Source organism: Protopterus annectens, chromosome 5.part0 (assembly GCF_019279795.1).
Source record: "Protopterus annectens isolate FY-2018-M chromosome 5.part0, PAN1.0, whole genome shotgun sequence".
NCBI classification, from domain to species: Eukaryota; Metazoa; Chordata; order Ceratodontiformes; family Protopteridae; genus Protopterus; species Protopterus annectens.
The window spans coordinates 1,790,751,134-1,790,765,286 of NC_056735.1; the positions used below are offsets into that span (position 1 = coordinate 1,790,751,134).

At 36.7% G+C, this 14,153-nt stretch overlaps 1 protein-coding gene across 1 annotated transcript in view; it reads right to left on the reverse strand.

Annotated features, from left to right (window-relative positions):
• The window catches only part of HTR2A (5-hydroxytryptamine receptor 2A), a 777,564-nt gene that overhangs the window by 175,727 nt on the left and 587,684 nt on the right, over window positions 1–14,153 (reverse strand). The window lies entirely within an intron of this gene.

The window sequence follows — 14,153 nt, forward strand, 5'->3', positions numbered from 1 at the left end:
ACATAATTTTATTATTCACTTCTAGACTGTCATTCTTTTAAGACTTGAGTAGAGCTGTTGGAAAAAATCTTAGAAATCACATGCAATTTTGCATTTACTTAGTAGTCATATATATTACTTCTTAGAAGATAATTTCAAAAGACAGTATAAAGAAATCAAATGATGGTTCATATGTATCAGAAATAAAACAACTACTCTTGAAATGATGCATTAGGGAAAATACCATAACGTATTAATCAGCATGCATGTGATTCCAATGTTCTTTTGATATGGTGCAGATATTCTGATAAGGTGTACCAGTCTGCCACAGTTTTATACAAGTAAGCTCATTTCAAAGCAAAGATACAATGTGAATAACTGCATTAATTTAGTAATCTGTTATTTAAAAGCAACAACTTTCTTTTTCTTCTTTAGAAACTTTGTCATCTACTGTGCACTTAGCCTTTTAGGTAAAATATGATGATTTTGTTAGTTTACAGTGATAGAAAAATTCAAGATCACACAATTGCTGTTTATAATGATTTAAAGTGGTAATCTTGCCAAATTGAATGATATGACAATGATATTCTAATAATTTACACCACATTTATTGTGACTTGAAATTAAGTAAACCTCAACAAAGCAATATAATGTTTCAAATTAGTTTAAATTATAAACTATAAATTCAAAATGTAGAAGCAATAAAATTTTAAATGCCTCATATATTTAAACCTCCAATGATATACTGTATATAGTAATGCCCATAATTGAAAAACATCTTGAAAGCAATTACTTGACAGTATTTTTATTAACAGAGGTTCCTACTTAGTAACTGCTTTAATAGGAACAAAGAACAAAATAACTGTATAAACTGCCAGATGCATAAACAGTTTGCCTTGAGATTCCAGAAAGATATATGTAATAAAGATTCATAAAAGCAAGAGTGTATTTCCACTAATAGTTTGTTACAGCATTTTGTGCACTATACATTAAAGAATATTAGGCTTTTGTATATACCTTTCTATGCTTCTGAAGATTTACAGCTGTTTACAACTGTTTCTAGAAGTTCAGGTCTGGGATCTTGCCGATTAGTTAGTACTTTGTGCATTGATTTACTTTTTTTAGGTTTTGTACATTGATTTTCTGATGTGTAGTTAATGTAAATTTGGAAATATTGTTTAGCTTTACTAAATCTGTTGACAGTTGACTCTGAGGGTTAAGGCTGGCAGTTGTAATTCCTGGGGTAAAGGGTTCAATCCCTTAGCTCTCATTTGCATACTGCAGGACTTTGAGAAAGTCAGTTAACCAGATATCCATGAAAGGGACTTTGTCCAGTGGTCCTACCTTGTTAACACGCACATATTATTATTTGCTGTGTTTTCTGAAGTGGACTAAACTTTTTATATATTTTAAATTGCTCTCTGATTGTTGAGTGTCTGTATCCTTATTGTTCATTTGTAGAAAAGGGGAGTTTTATGCTTATACACTTTTCTTTTACACTCACTAAAATTGCTCATATCATTCTGTTATTTAATTTCTTATCGACTGAACAGAGGTTCCAGCTCATTGTCTCTGCGTGTTTGGTATCTGAACTGAATTAAGTGCAAACTGATTGGTTCATAAGGGAGTTCTGTAATTGCCTCAGTCTTTGGGTTCTGATGTATGGCTTATCATTGTCCCTGAATAAGGTAAAGAAGGTGACAACTGGGTGTTACTACAGATTTTCACTTATTTTGTCCCTTGATTGGAATCTGCTTAACAGTGAGACATGTATGAGCTAAGAATACCATTATAATTAGTTAAAATACATAAAACATATTTATACATGTAAAAATAATAAACAAAGGAATAAAAACTGGCTGATCCAAGAATGACACAGCATGAAAATTTCAACTGGGGCAAGAAACGTAGGGAAAAGAGTGAGATACCTGAGTGGATCATGATATGACACAGCAGTCTGGTTCATGGCTTTTTGGGTGACGTGGTTGTTGAGTCTTTAGGAGAGTGGGAACCTTCAAAAGAGAATAAGGGAGACATAGATGGAACTAGACTGCTAGTAAGGTAAGAAGGGAAGACTGCGGCTGAAGAAGAAGAAGCAAAAGAAGGCCAACAGAGATGATGGGGTAGAAAAACCTGTGGAAGAAAAGTAGAGGACATAAGGACATAGGCACAGATTGCCAAAGGGGTACAGACAAGTAGTATTTCACAAAGAAAGGAGAACGTAGGAAATATAGCAATGAAAGAGAAGACCATGACCAAGGAAATTAATATCCTTGATAAAAGAGATAGGGGGAACCTGTTTATGGTGAATTCAGTCTTGGGGGTTTAGACATAACAAGACATGGAAGGAGTTGAAAAAGGTGATCACAAAGCAGAGCATTGGATTACAGAGGTGCAAGTTGGCATGAACAACCTGTCAGGGAGGAGACAGCAGAGGTGTCAGCAGCCAGAATGAGTGAGGCAGCAGCTGGCATGAACAATTTGTCAGGGAGGAGACAGCAGAGTTGGCAGCAATCAGAACCAGTGAGGCAGCAGGTGGCATGAACAATTTGTCAGGGAGGAGTCAGCAGAGGTGCCAGCAGAGAGATGTCAGGATAGGGTGATGGTGGTTGCACTCCCAGATGTCTTACCTGGGTCAGCAGCCACCATACAGTGGAAGGAGTGGATTTGGGAGTATAATGACTATGTGCAGTAGAGGACAAAGGAGAATGGCTTGGGACAGGAATGATGGTAAGGACATACCTGGCAGAAGTACTAGCTATATACTAAGATCACTTATGATCTTAACCCAGAGGGGGCAGAGGTACGCTATGTTTCATTGGAGAAAGTATGCCTCGGTGCTTGTATCTTTAAACTGAGATGAATGAGGAAGGAGGAAGGGGAAAGGCATGTCATAGATACAGAAGAGGGTGCAGGTTCACTGAAAGTTAAAAAAATTAAAAAGAGAACATACAACATAGCAGGGAAACAAACCTGTGTGGCTTCGAACATAGGTAGGTGGGTTTACCCAGCAATGCAAGGTGCCTAGGACAGACGATGGAGGAACTGTAGGTACTGATGCTAGTGGTGATGGAAATTGCTGGTAACAAAGAAATATGAGCCAGAGGCAAAAGGGGGTGGGGGGTGAGACAGAGGTTTCCTGCCATAGGTTCTTCAGGAAAGACAGAGTAAGGAGGAATGAAGATGGAGATGTAATCTACAGCAAAAGAAGCATAAACTGTGAAGTCAGAGTGTAGGAGAGGCAAGAGCTGATGAAGGTAGCAGGGAAAATGGCAGATTAAGAAGCTAGATTAAGTCCCTTGCTGGTTAAGGTACAGCAAGGTGGGAATGTTGAGGAACTGATACTGTGCATGTGTCAAAGATATGTCACAGGAGGACAGAGAGTGGAGGAGTGAAAAGGCATAGAATTACAGGAAGCAGGTTAATGCCATGGAAAATCTGAATCTTCCTTGACCTCAATGGAAGATTCCAAGCAGCAGCGTAGAGAGTGAGTGGAAGACAAATGAACTGTTAGGTGATAAATTGTTGTGGAAATGATGGAACTGTAATGTGATCCTAACAAAGATAAAGGGGAAATGGCGGTCTGTGTTTAGTTCTCATTAGTAACCATGTTACTCTGCACTTTAGAGTGGTTAAGAGTAAGAACGGAAAGACAACAATGATGGCCAAATGAGGGAGATGGTAAAAGATAATTTAGACCACTTGTGAGAAAACTAAAAAGTAAAAAGGTTATGGGAATAGGTCAGAAATGCACTACTGAGCACTCTGGGTAAAGATTTGAGGAAGAAGGAAAAGGGAGAAGACTAATGTGTCTACACAGGAAGGTGAGTCTAGCAGTTATGAGAAAAGGTAGGTCATAATAGAGGCAGAAGGTAAGGCGTAAGTTGGGGGAAGGGCAATGAAGATGCTGAAGGCAGCAGAGGCTGAAGTTGAAAGAGGAGTAGAAGAATGAGTGTTGGGCAAATAAGGTTTATTTAAGAATAAATCTTAATAAGTCTTAATTAGGCATTCATTCAATAGTGATTCTTTGGGGTTGTTGTACTCCCCGTTTTCATTTCTATGTACACCCTAAAATTCATTTCTGTTAGCCTCAGGGTGAATCAGAAACATTTCCATTTATTTTCATTTTGCTTACCATTGCAGATACTAAATTTTGCCTAAAAATGAAAGTAAGAGTTCCTCAGTTAACTCCCAATAGGTTTGTACTGAGTAGCAATGCAGGAAATGTGTAATGCAATTTGGTATAATTTAACTAAATTTTACCTGCATTCTCCACAAGAACGGCATGAACAGCACACAGCAGACTTCCTTTGAAGTTTGCTTGCAGGTAATTTACAGTGCAGTTAAGAAATAATGGTTATGTATAATGCATGTATATCACCACAAAACAAAAGAAAAAAGATATGTTTGTGTCACTTATTGTCTCTCAGAAACCTAACAGTCTGTGCAGCAGTTCAAAATAAGCTGCCTATCATTTCCAGCTAAATTTATGCTTAGACTCTGACTAAATCTATAGGCAAACTAGCAATTCACAAATAAATCTCCCATCTTTAGTACTGCACAGGTAGACTCACAACCTTTTCAGTTTAAGGCAACCTTCAAGTATCTCCTCTGTTGATTCCACAAATACGTATACATGAGAAGTAAAGATCTCTGTCTACCTATTTCTGGCCTTCTCTTTTTATAGAAAGTACATAACTTCCTCAATTAGCAGCATACATGTGACATAATCCTCCCAGATTTCCCTAAGAGTACAGTTACACACATCCTACAACAGTCACTAGAGGGTATTATACAGATTACATGCATGTATTTGGATATACATATACCTAGATTTATGTCTAGGCATGTTAATGTTCTGTATCATTTTCATCATCTTCCGTCATATAGGTTTGCATAGCAATCGTTAGTCTCCAAATTGGTATTGTTTTTTTTTTTTGTTTACTGCTAAAGGAAAAAGAAGAAGGAAGAACATGAGTAAAGGTATTAAAACACCTATGTGACTTCTGTGCAGATGCACAAATTGCCTGCACAACTCTATAAGCAACATGTGCATCTCAGTCGAATTTACGTTGCTTTGAATCTTACTAATTTAAGTATCCAAATAACTTTTTCTTCCTGTAAATAAACTTAAAATGTCTCCACGTTTTTGGATACATAAATTCTTTCAGTGATGTTTGTGATGATACCATAAGGTACAACCACGCACTTATATGTCCACGGTGACATTTATTGCTAGCGGTAATGAAGTAGCGGTATCACATGCTGAAATTTAATTTATTTTATCGCTGATGCACTCAGTGTTTTAAGAGCAGTAAACTAATTAAAAAAAGTATTGCTCAAGCTGTACTGTGTTATCTATTTTATGGTGGTCATACTATCTATTTGCAAACAGCAGGAAATGCTGAGCACTCAGTATACTTTAAATTACCGTGCATGCACAGTAGAATAGTTCTATTGCATTTATAAATACATCCATTCAACTCTTTCAGTTAAATTATGATACATTCACAATTAATTCAGAAAGGAATGAAAAAAAGCAAAACATCAGCTTTATCTTGAAACAGTACAGAGACCATTATTTAGTGCTCTGCAGCTGAAATTAACTGGCTAAACCTTCAGTAATGTGCAATGCTTTTGTAGATCACAAGGAGAAGTTTCACCCTTTTTGATTAGTAGCCATGAAATACTGCTTTGTCTCAATGAAGGAGTAAATATATATATATATATATATAAACTTGCTCAGTTTGAAATATTCTTAATTTGGTAGTCACAGATATGAACCTATATTCAAGTAACTTCTGAGAGAATGAGTCCATCCTTCCCCCAGCTTTGACTGTGTGGAAAGCCACATGACCGGGTGTTATGTTGATTCCAGAATTTGTACCCATCTATTGGTGGTAGTCTTGCACCTCTCGCTTTTCTACTGCTCTATTGTCTCAGGCTTTTCAAAATGCAATTAGTATCAAAGAATTTACAGAGTGGTCATGCCCTGTGTGGTGTGCTTATACATATTGTAAGAAAGATTTTCCTTAACATATTCAGGACTTTCAAACAATAGGGATGGCAACTGTTTGACCAATAAAGTAAAGCTATTATCATTTCCAAGCAGAGATGCCAAAGAAAGTTTCAAAGTCAGATGATATCACTTTTGAAGACAGCGTTTCACAGCTATATATGTAACCTAAAGGGTAGAACCCAAGCATGTGCAGAACTGGTGGCCAATGTTATCACACAGATAGAGAACTTGCTAGCAGATAGGTTTGATGAGAATTTCACTCCCTTATCCCCTCCTAACTTACAACAAACCCTTGCCCAAACTTTTCCCAACCTTACATATCTGAAGAGCAGGTCCTCAAAGCCCCATCCAAGGCAAAGAATTCAGCTTCTATGGGACCAGATGACATCCCAGGCTGTCTTCTAAACAGGCTAAAACATGAACTAGCATCACCACTAAGTATCCTTTTCAATCATAGCCTAACCACAGGGATTGATCCTGCGGAATGGAGAACAGCTACAGTTATTCCCCTCAACAAATATGGCCTAGCAACAGACCCAGGGAATTACTGACCCATAAACCCGACTAACCTTATCTGTAAGGTCATGGAATGTATCATTATGGACCTCATAAATAAAGACATAGGTAACCTCCAAACCCTGGACCCTACCCAAGTTGCGTAGTGAAGGGGAGATTCTGCCTGTTAAATCTGGTAGATTTCTTTGAAAGTGTGACCAAGGCCATTGATGAGGGCAAATTTGTGCACACAGCATACCTCGACTTGGCAAAGGCTTCAGCACAATCCCACATTCAGGCATTACCGATAAACTTAGCAAACTGAATGTAAAACCTTTCATTATAAGATGGGCTTCCAACCGGCTCACAAACCAGACACATACTATCAAAATGGGTGACTCCACATCAACCAGCAGACCTATTACCAGTGGGGTGCAACAGGGGTCAGTGCTGGGCTCCCTGCTATTTGGTTTATACTTCTCAGAAGTTCAGGTCAAAACTAAAGGATTGTAGTTGACCAGAGATGCAAGCCAAAACCAGTGGTTTGTGGCTGACCAAGTGTGCAGATGACTGCAAGCTGGGCACTGTCATAAATTCCCCTAGTGATGTGAACATCCTCCAAGAAGGCCTTAACTAAACTAATGATGGGTGCCAGAAGCATGGTCTCAAACTGAATGCCATGAAATGCATCATTATACCCTTGGGGAAAATGGTGTCCCCATTAATTATTACATCAATAACAACGTACTAAGAATGCAATCAGTTGTGAGGGGCTTGGGCACCCAGACAGAGAGCAACCTAACTTTTGACCACCATGTTGCCTCCATTGTATGGAAGGATTTCTACATGGCCCTCCTCATAAGTAAAGGTATTTTATCCAGGGACAAGGAGGTCATAACATCCCTGTACTCCTCCCTTATCAGACCCATTATCGAGTATGATGCCCCTTTCGGCATGTACCTTGCCAAGCACATGCAGCAGTTGGAGAGACCACAGAGGTTGCTGACCAGGAAAATTCAGGGTCTCAAACACATATCCTATACAGATAGGCTAAAAGCCCTGTCCCTCTACTCACTTTTGTACAGCCTGCACAGAGGTGACCTGTGTCTGGCATACAAAGTCATCTCAGACTCAGCCTTGATGGAGTTGCTGCATATCAGTAAGTCAAACTCCACTTGTGCAACCCGCATGCAAGGTCTCAACCTGGTCTGTGACATTAATAGAACTTGTTAGCGGGATAGATTTGTGTCCCAATTACTCCCCCATCTGTGGAATAGACATATTTTCCATATCAAGCAGAGTACCTCACTAGCCCTCTTTAAGAGGAACCTGGACAACTGGATGGGAAACAGAAAATATACCTCTGGGATCCCACTTGTGTCCCTGCTGGACAGGGAAAACAGGTGCTGACTTTGTGGGAACATAGGTGAAATTCTTGGCTAGGCTTATAAGGGCCTCTTGGCCAATAGCCTAGTATTGTCCTTTGAACCTATAAGTTTGCAGATGACTGCAAACGAGGTGCGATCATTGAATCCCTAAATGATGTCAGTACATTCCAGAATAGTCTCACACAAACCAATGACTGGTGTATTAGTCACAGTTTCAAACTGAATACAAAGAAATGCATCATGATTCCCTTCAGCACAGACAATGTCCCTTCACACTATCAGATACATAACAATACCCTAAGTACCCATGAAGTGGTAAGGGACCTGGGATCACAGGTTGACCGCACCATTATCTTTGACCACTATGTGTCTACCATTGTAATGCAAGCTTTCCATGTAGCTCACTTGATTAGTAAAGGCATGACCTCAAGATCAAAAGAAGCTATAACCACCTTATACGCGGCACTTGTCCGGCCCATAATTAACAATAATGCCCCATTTGGCATGTACTGTACTACGTATCTACAGTAATTAGAAAGACCTCAGAGGTTTCTAACAAAGAAGATAAAGGGCCTCCAACGTATGCCTTAACACAGACCAACTAAAATCCCTGTCACTTTACTCCGTATCGTATAGACTTCTTAGGGTAGACTTATGCCTGGCCTACAGAGCAACCCAAGACCCTAACCTAATGAACTTACTGCATATCCATAAATCAAATGAGTCTATGGCTACCCATTCCAGAGACTTAAATATGGCCTGTGATTTAAATTTGGACATGCTGGAGGGACAGATATATCTCCCAGCAACTGCCACATCTTTGGAACAGGCTTCCAGTTCATGTGAAACAGAACACCTCTAGGACACTGTTCAAGAGGAAACTGGAATAATGGATGAGGCACCATAAATTCTTACCAGGAATAGCATCCACAACCCTCTTGGACATTGGCAGTCATCACTAAATGCAATCTTGGGTATTGACAAGTACCTCTACAGTATTACATTGAGTTGAAATGACTAGGCTTAAAATGACCTCCGGGTTGATAGCTTAGTAATCTCCTATGATCCTATGTTAATAGTATATGCTTCTTCAATTTATGAAGACAGAACAGCATGTACTAGGGGAACTACCCTTGTCTTAGAAACATTGATCAGAACTCATGTACTGTATAGACATACTTGCATTTTTCAAAAGAAAGGATCCATCCACTATGTGATATTTTGTTGCAGCTAGGTCATATATATTTTGCTCAGTGGTTAATATCAATGCATTAATTATATCATTTTAAGAGTTAAATGGCAAGTGGTCTGAATATAAATGTTCTAAACCATTCATAATATAATGTGTGTGCTGTAGTTATTTCACCATATTCACTGAGCAGGCTATTCTATGGCCTTATCACTGGCATATATAGCCCTGTGTCAGTAGATGTGGCAGCAAGAACCTCACTGACAACTTTATAGGTTACATCTGGGCTATCATCTGCATGTTTCCTCATAGTAGTCCTCGCATGCAAAATATGCTGGGCTGCACTATCAGGAATGTGGTGGTGTGCATTTGCTGTCAATAATATTTCTTTGCCCTTTTCAACCTGTGTAACACATCTACTTTTGCACTAAAGTATTGTGGTTGTCAACTGAAGAGAAAATGTACTTCTGTTAACATACTTCTCCAATTGGTAAATAAAGTCATTAATTTTCGGTAGAGCATTGCCTTTTGTAATGGTTGCTGAATATGTGTCTAATTGTTTTCCTGGAACAGTACTGTGTTTCAATGTCTGTAATTCCTTCCATACTTTGTGAAAGCTATGTAGCTTGGATAACCTTCCTTCACTTGCAGTGGTATGTTGATTTTCACAGGATTCATCACTGTATCTCAGGGCAGCACCATGAACAGTCACATCACCTTCCTGAACTTCTGTGAAAACACTTTCCATTTCAGCACTCAACAATGCCCAGAAGGAGCAATCTGTGGATGACTGTCTTTCAGCATTGTCAGCAAGGCAGAAACTGGTAGAGCACTTTCATTAAGCATAATAATTTGCATAATCTGTTTTCATGCTACTGCTGCACAACCGATGTGGATGCTACAGACAGAATGCTGTTCTGCTCTTGCATATTCATGAAAAGAACCCTGGGCAGGTGCAAACCAATGTGTACCTTCCTCCAGAATATACTGAACAGGAATGGACCACTTCCCTTTCATAAACAGAAGGAGACGTTACACGCTATCTTAGCCACATTTCTCCTAGTCTCTGTAATTGCCACCTCAAGTTACTATGAAAATAGGTTACAGGTCCGGTGGAACTAACCATGTTGGCAAGAATAACAGCTGTAATTGTGGTAGTAGGAAATTAAACCTATGTATTATATATGGAGTAAGATATGCTAACTAAAATTCATTATTAGCCAAAAAACAAAAAAGCTGAACTAAACTCCTTAAGGCACTTCCTTTCTTCCTTCCTAACCATGAAGCTGATGATATTAAGTGCAGAGGTCTAATACACTTCCCTACAAGGAGAAGGGTGGTCTTTGCCACTACATAAAAATATTCAGTTTCTAGCTTCTGACACATTGTTTCAGCCAATAATGTATTTTTTCTGTATCGTTTTTCTTGTTCCCATACGTGATGGCCACTAATCTGCTACCACCTCCATTCTTTCCATTTCTTTCCCCATCAGTGGGAAAAAAGCAATATGTATCATGGCTATTATACATGTAGCCATGAATGATGTTCCTGTTGACCCCCTACCCCTACCCCTAGTGACTCTGTGGACACCCATATTACACAGAGGCATCCTATGCCCTTTCCTTGATATGTTCAAGCTTTCATGCATATGTGCACACACACACACACACACACACACACACACACACACACACACACACACACACACACTCTATTAGGGTTACCTCACAGACTTGGAATTGACATGTACACAACTTTCGTTTTACTGTCACTTGCTGAGTACAAGATTCCATTTGCACATAAGCTGGTCAGCCAAACAAGACCACTATCACCTCTCCAAGATAGGCCTGCTAGAATAGTCCATTCACTCCTACCCTACTCCACCCAAGTCTTCCAGTGCCTGAAACATTTTTTTGAACTCAGGTTATCTGGGTCATTGTTAGGGCTTTATTGTTCAATATCACACAGACTCCAGCCAATCATATGTGTTTTGGTTGTCTGGCATATGACTAATCACCCTAGACCTTGTTATTTCTACTGTGTTAAATCAATATTAACCCGCCTGTAGTACAAAAACTATGCAACATCTCCTCAAAAGTGATACTCCCCTTACGTGAACAAATCAAGGCAAAACTCCATGCATCTAAACAAAAAATAAAAGCCTAATAAAGCGCTTGCAACAGAAGTGGAACTTACATTAAAATAAAAAAGAACAGTTTAAAATAACATCTTACATTCCTTTTGGTACTACACTGTATGTTACACATCTCTTACTCTCACAAAGTCAGACAAACAGCAAAATGTATTTTAAAGTACATATTACACAACAAAATGCATTTAAAGTACATATTACACAACACAATGTATTTAAAGTACATATTACACAACAAAATGTATTTTAAAGTACATATTACACAACAAAATGTATTTAAAGTACATATTACACAACAAAATGTATTTAAAGTACATATTACATAACAAAATATATTTTAAAGTACATATTACACAACAACATGTATTTAAAGTACATATTACACAACAAAATGTATTTAAAGTACATATTACACAACAAAATGTATTTAAAGTACATATTACACAACAAAATGTATTTTAAAGTACATATTACACAACAAAATGTATTTAAAGTACATATTACACAACAAAATGTATTTTAAAGTACATATTACACAACAAAATGTATCATATTACACAACAAAATGTATTTTAAAGTACATATTACACAACAAAATGTATTTAAACTAAATATTACACAACAAAATGTATTTAAAGCACATATTACACAACAAAATGTATTTTAAAGTACATATTACATAACAAAATGTATTTAAAGTACATATTACACAACAAAATGTATTTAAAGTACATATTACACAACAAAATGTATTTTAAGGTACATATTACACAACAAAATGTATTTTAAAGTACATATTACACAACAAAATGTATTTAAAGTACATATTACACAACAAAATGTATTTTAAGGTACATATTACACAACAAAATGTATTTAAAGCACATATTACACAACAAAGTGTATTTTAAAGTACATATTACATAACAAAATGTATTTAAAGTACATATTACACAACAAAATGTATTTAAAGTACATATTACATAACAAAATATATTTTAAAGTACATATTACACAACAACATGTATTTAAAGTACATATTACACAACAAAATGTATTTAAAGTACATATTACACAACAAAATGTATTTTAAAGTACATATTACACAACAAAATGTATTTAAAGTACATATTACACAACAAAATGTATTTTAAAGTACATATTACACAACAAAATGTATCATATTACACAACAAAATGTATTTTAAAGTACATATTACACAACAAAATGTATTTAAACTAAATATTACACAACAAAATGTATTTAAAGCACATATTACACAACAAAATGTATTTTAAAGTACATATTACATAACAAAATGTATTTAAAGTACATATTACACAACAAAATGTATTTAAAGTACATATTACACAACAAAATGTATTTTAAGGTACATATTACACAACAAAATGTATTTTAAAGTACATATTACACAACAAAATGTATTTAAAGTACATATTACACAACAAAATGTATTTTAAGGTACATATTACACAACAAAATGTATTTAAAGCACATATTACACAACAAAATGTATTTTAAAGTACATATTACATAACAAAATGTATTTAAAGTACATATTACACAACAAAATGTATTTAAAGTACATATTACACAACAAAATGTATTTTAAGGTACATATTACACAACAAAATGTATTTTAAAGTACATATTACACAACAAAATGTATTTAAAGTACATATTACACAACAAAATGTATTTTAAGGTACATATTACACAAAAAAATGTATTTAAAGTACATATTACAGTTTTCTCTTTCTTCAAATGTTAATGAGCAGCAGCAGCAAAGAAAATAATGGGAATCCGACAGCCGTACCTGTAACTCTAAACTCACTAACATTACGGGAAATGGTAGGTGAGCTGAAGTCCATGCCTGCTGACACAGCACTGGAGAACGCAGTGAAGGTAGTTAATATCAGCTAAAGAAGCATTACAGTGGGGCACTACAGCTACATTAATAGCTACAAACCAAAGCCACTCAAAGAGTTGTACACAAGGAAAACGTTGCAATATATTCCATGTTGACTGGAGCTCATATACACAAAGGAGAAAGATGCAATATATCCCATGTTCATTGTGGCTCATATACACAAAGGAGAAAGTTGCTATATATCTCATGTTCACTGTAGCTCATATACACAATGGAAAAACATGCTATATATATATATATATATATATATATATATATATATATATATATATATATATATATATATATATATATATCCCATGCTCAGTGTAGCTCATATACATAAAGGAAAAAGATGCAATATATCCCATGTTCATTGTGGCTCATATACACAAGGAGAAAGATGCAATATATTCCATGTTCAGTGTAACTCATATACACAATGGAGAAAGATGCAATATACATTATTCCATGCTCTGTGTAGCTCATATACAGTGAAAGATGCAATATATTCCATGTTCAATGCAGATGAACAGCTTCGGCCTAGGAAGAGACTATATAAGAGCCTGTTTTCATATATATTAGGGTCATACAAAGGAGGGGAACTTCCAAAATTTACCAGTGCAACACTGAAAGAATTTCTTGAGTCTCGGCTGGGCTTGGGAGTGCCTTCTGTGTGGAGTCTGCATGTCCTCCCCGCGGTTGGGTAGCATTAGAAAGACATGCGTGCGTAAATGGGTGTGCCTTCATTGAAGGTTGAGCGTCGAGCTGGCACCTCGCCATTTCGTAAAAATCTACTGCCAATCATTAGCGGACCGGAGTTCTGCTATGGCGACCCCTTACTGGGAAAAGCCGAAAGACAAACAACAACAACATTATTAGTATTACATTTTGGTAGATTTACAGAGGAACTATAGATTCCTTATAACAGGGGCAACCCATATATATTCTACACCCAAAATCTATGTCATAGATTTACTGCCACCTATAAATAAGACTCA